This window comes from Corvus brachyrhynchos, unplaced genomic scaffold (assembly GCF_000691975.1).
Source record: "Corvus brachyrhynchos isolate BGI_N302 unplaced genomic scaffold, ASM69197v1 scaffold126, whole genome shotgun sequence".
In the NCBI taxonomy this organism is placed as follows: domain Eukaryota; kingdom Metazoa; phylum Chordata; class Aves; order Passeriformes; family Corvidae; genus Corvus; species Corvus brachyrhynchos.
This window is the reverse complement of record NW_008239283.1, coordinates 558,696-563,932: the sequence shown is the minus strand read 5'-3', so window position 1 is coordinate 563,932 and position 5,237 is coordinate 558,696. Positions and strand designations below refer to the sequence as shown.

At 44.1% G+C, this 5,237-nt stretch overlaps 1 long non-coding RNA gene across 1 annotated transcript; it reads left to right on the top strand.

The window, feature by feature from the left end:
* Positions 1-282: 282 nt before the first annotated feature.
* On the top strand, positions 283-3,470 carry LOC108448143. The gene is made up of 4 exons (XR_001863922.1): positions 283-560; positions 1,729-1,854; positions 2,578-2,722; positions 3,265-3,470. It is a non-coding gene; the product is annotated as an uncharacterized LOC108448143 (long non-coding RNA).
* The last annotated feature ends 1,767 nt before the right edge of the window (positions 3,471-5,237 follow it).

Genomic DNA, 5,237 nt, shown 5'->3' with positions numbered 1-5,237 from the left:
AGCTCTTTGTGGAAATGTTCAAAAACAACCCAAACCACCTCATCCTGGGTTAAAGATGAGCTCCAGTACCTGGGGCTGGATGGGAGGTCAAAGGAGGAGCACTGGGGGACATCAGTAGATGCTGAGGCTGTGCTGGAGCTATGAGATGGACCTGTTGTGTCAAAGGTAAGAGTTTATATTTTCTCCTAAGAAAGAAAAATGTTCAGAAAATAATCCCTAATGGAATTTGGGAAGCATTTGCTGAGCTTTAATTTCATCCTGGATATACTGATTCATCCTTTGTTTCCCTTTGCTGTTCTTGTGTTTAAAGTAACTTGTACTAGAAGTCACACATATCTGACCCAGAAATACAAGAATTTCACAGTCTCTGAGGAAATGTGTTGAAGGGAAGTTTACTTGAGCTTTTCAGCTGGGAATGAAGCCCCTGCCTGTTTGTTTACCACAGAGGCAGCCCAGGAGAAGGACGAAGTGCTGGAGTGAAGGAGGTGGTGCAGAGGTCGCTGCAGGCAGCTGCTGTTTCCGGAAGTTTCTGCTTTGAGGCATGTGCTGACTTTGGACAGGTAAGCCACCATGGACTGCTAGAACTTTTTATCAGATATTTTTCCTGTATGTTTTAATTGCTACACATGAGTAAGCATGTAAATGAATGCTGGATGTACTTCTTGTCTTTGTAAGTGTGAAATGTATAGATAAATGCACCTATATATTTATGTGTCCTTATCAGTTTTGATACCCTAGTTGTTAATGTGATAGTGTGGTCTAAGTTCTGTCATACTTGGTTCAGGACAGATTCATTAACTGTTCCTTCTACCCTGGCAAATGAGCACCTATTTCAGTGAGGTAAATCCAGAATAAATCCGTTGATCAGGGGAATCAAGTTCTTTTGCCATTCCTGATTACAAATTCTTGGGAAATGCTTACACTCAAAGAAAAATAAGTTCTCAGACACTGAAAAATGCAGTGAAATATGGTATAGTGAGGCAGAATAATTGAATTATATGTTCTGGGTTGTAAAACCCTGGAATCATAGAATGGTTTGGGTTGAAGGGACTCCAAAGATCACCTCATTCTATCCCTCACCGCAAGCAGGGACACCTTCCACTATCCCAGGGTGCTCCAAGCCCCGTCCAACCTGGCCTTTGACACTGCCAGGGATGGGGCAGCCACAGCTCCTCTGGGCACCCTGTGCCAGGGCCTGCCCACCTGCACAGGGAGGAATTCGATGGTGGCACATTGTGGTGCAAAAGCATTACTGCTCTGGTCCTTGACACACAAAGTTTTGGCACAAAACAAACCCACTGTTTATGCCCTGCAAGCAGCACAGGCTGATCATGAGGAGCTGCTCTGCTCTGAACACACCTGTGTGAAGCACCGATCCGGGTCGCTGCATCCGTGTTTATCCCTCTGCGCCCGCGGTGTCAGACCACAAGGAGCAAAAGCAGGCAGGTGACGTGTCAGAGCAATAAACTGTCACCATGGGTTTTCAGTCCTTGGCTGCTCCACTGAGATGCTGGTCAGGGTGCCAAGTTTAAAGCTGTTTCTAATGGTTTGCCACTTTGCTGTTCAAACTGAAGTAGGAGTGGGAACATATCGGCTTCGGCCAACCAGTAATCGGTGCTTAAAGGCGATGAGCACTAAAATACTTTTTGGCCACTGTTGATTCATTTTCTCTAAATTTTAAGGGGAAGATGTCAAATTTTTGCCATTTTATTTTTTCTTTCCTTGCAGTTTCAGTGCTTTCTGCAGCTTTTGCAGAGTGCCAGGTCCACAGTCTGGTTTAGCAAAGACCACTGGTCCGCGTCTCTTTCCCATGGGGCCCACATGAAAAACAGGAGTTTGAGAAGCAGAGTCAAGGTTTGTAACCACCAAATCCTAGAATGCTTTGGGTTGGAAGGGACCTTAAGGATTATCTCATTCCACCCCCTGCCATGGGCAGGGACACCTCCCACTATCCCAGGGTGCTCCAAGCCCCATCCAACCTGGCCTTGGGCACTGCCAGGGATCCAGGGGCAGCCACAGCTTCTCCGGGCACCCTGTGCCAGGGCCTCCTCACCCTCAAAGGGAAGAATTTCTTCCTAATCTCTAATCTAACCCTGCCCTCCATCACTGAAGTATTTCTCCTTCACAACATCAGTGTACCAAGTCTGCTGTAGTTTTTAGACACATTTAAATTGTGCATCATTGAATCCTGGAAAAACATGCAGAAATCGTCTCCATTTCCTGTTTCATTGTTTCCATGAAGGAACCAATATCATATCTCCATACATCCAACATTCAAATATCCTTTCAGGAAGGGAATGCTGGACCGTGGTTGAGAGTTTGGGGGTCTGTGCAGTGGTTTTGCACAAGTTGTCTAGAAAAAGGACAAAGTCTCCTGGGTTAGAGTTTGTGGCATGGAGGTCTGAGTAAGAGGAACTGTACTTTCCATTGCATCACTGACGTTTCAGCCCGGAGCTTTCCCACATCTCATAAGCTGCTTTGAGCCTGTGCAGTTCTCAGAGTGGAAAAAAAAAAGAATTGAAGAAGCAAAAATAAATATTAAAGCACGTAAGAATTAAATATCACCTATTCAAATAGCAATTATGCCGTTGAAAACAAGATCACCACACCTGTACAAGAAAAGACAACCAAGCCTAAAACATCTGTTTGGATCCACCTGCCAAGCACCTGTTCCGCTGTTTCAATGCCATTTGATTGCTGGAGATGTAGAGGCTCTTGTGAGGTAATGAGTGATTTTACATTATGCATGATTGAAAACAGGTGTTCTAATGCTGTACAATTCTATGCATGAATAATTCAGTTTGTTTAGAGCAAGATCTTTAAAAGAAATATGGTCTTTATTTTTTTTATATAAATATTAAGGTTATTCTCTGCGATGTATGGTGGCTGGTCTTTTCAGCAGGCTCACTGATGACCATTTTTGTATAATTTTATGGGTAGGAAATAACACCGTGAAAGGTAAAAAAAAAAATAATTATACCTAAAGCACATAAGCAATGAAAATTGAAAGCTTTCTTTAGCAAGGAGGGGGGAAAAAACCTGTCAGTGTTCTAAGGGAGAAAGCCAGATGACTTTTGGCAAAGCCTGCTTCTCACCACTAACAAAACAGCCCAAGAGCTTAATTATAGAGAGGGGTGAATGTGCCTCAGGGATAAGTAAGTAGCTAGTCCATCTCTTGGTCCGAATTCCAGCTGAGTCTGAATACGTTTAAGAATTTGGGTTGTTTTTTCCTCTCTCTCTCTTTCCCCTCATGATTATGAAAAGGTTTCTTGCACAGTTGTGTGCTTTGTGCTGATGGAAGATGCTGCAGACTCAGGTCTTTATCCACAGACCAGTTTCCACACTGGGAACTGCAGGATAAATCAGCCCATGCTCCTCACCATGGAGAATTCAGCAGCTGCTTGGGATCATCCCCCAGAGATGGAGGAGATGTGGAAGTCAAACTGAGAGGTGCAGCTAAGCTTGCAGCCTCCCCTCTGCCTCTTCCCAAGGTAAGAAGTGCAGCTGGAATGGCTTCAGCCATGAGAGTTTGGAGCTGGGATGAGATGAACTTGAGCAACCAAAGGTTTTCCTGCCACAATGTGTGTCTGCTCTCTCCTTGCTCCCTCAGCCAGCCATGTGATTTAGTTTAGCAATTTTAGTTTAGCAACAAAGTTTGTAATTAGTGTCTATTGTGGTGTTAGATTTTATTATGGGAGTCTTCTGTGATGGCAACGTGGAATCTTGGAGAGGGTGAAGGGAGTGGACAAATCGAGAGCAAACAGAGGATTTCAGACCTTCCAGATCTTCCTGTCCATTGCTGTGGATGTGACAATGAAGAGGCAAAAGAGTAAGAGAGAAGAAGGAAAATGAAATTATTTATTTGAAAGGAAGAATGAACAAAGGTTTCCCAGACAGGTGGTAGATGTCCCATCCCTGGAAACATCCAAGTCCAGTTTGGACAGGACTCTGAGCAACCTGGTCAAGTTGAAGATGTCCCTGTTTGATACAGGGGGGTTGGACTAGGTAGGTCGGACTTTGAAGGTCCCTTCTAACCCAAACCATTCCATGATCCTAGGAAAGAAAAGAAGCTGAAAGCCATTACTAAAGCCTGCTGTAGTGCCTTGTGTTAATTAAAAAATGCACCATGGTGCTAGAACACCAGTTTTTTGGTCTGCTCACGTATAACCTGAACAGGTTTGGATCCAGTGGCTGTAGTGTTTGCTGTAATAAATTTCAAGACTTTCTGTGGGCTCAGGCAATGTAAGGAGGAAAATTCAAGAACCCAAAACACCCAGGTGTGACCCAGGACCTCACTGGGTAAACAGGGGGAGCTCAAACTGTGTGGCCCACACTGCTCAGGGGACATCAGGTCAGGGTTCCTGCAGGCCCTAAGAGCCATGATTCTATGGCCAAACCTGGATAAGCTGCAGACACTCAGGGGTTTAGCTGAAGTGGATCTGTAATCTTTCAGTATTTTATAATACAGTAAGTTAGAGGAGACTGTAAATTAGAGTTTATAATACACTATCCATTCAGCTACTGACAAAGTATCTAAGGTAATCTGACCTGCTTCACAGACCATGAGAAAAATCCTCATGTAAAGTGAAAAAGATGAATTACAGAGAGGTAGAGGAATTTGTCTCAACCCAGATATTGGGTTAATTCTGACATCAGGCAAAAGAATGTTTCACCAGGCTTTACTTGAATAAAGTTGGGGAGGTTTAATAGACGCAGCCCTACAGGGCAAGGGATAAACTCTGCTCCCTTGGAGCCAATGATCATGCCACCAGAAACATGGATCAGAATCAAAGTGAAGGGAATGAGGAAGAGATCTCTGAGAGAAGACAAACAGCAAGGACAAAATATTGTAGGGGAAAAGTGGTGGTTTTTAACTGAAATGACAAGGAAGAGGAATACATCCTGGTAGTCTGAGTTCCTGCAATAAGAACAGCATTTTCTTCTCACTGGGAGTTATTCTCCCATTTAATAATAAGAAAATAACTTGAATCTCATCTTTATAACATGTTGGATAAGAGGGGAAATGAAAAGGGGTGATGTGGCATCTGTTGAAGATGCCTGGACTCCTGAGGGTTTATCTGTCCTGGTGCAGGTGAAGGAAACACACAGGTCCCACTGGGCAGCTGTGAGAAAGGCAGGACATTCCTCCCCTTCCTGACTCCTTCCCACTAGTTTGCAATCATGATAGATACTGAAGGCTTCCTCCAGCTTGGAGGCATTTCCTGTGGATCTACAAC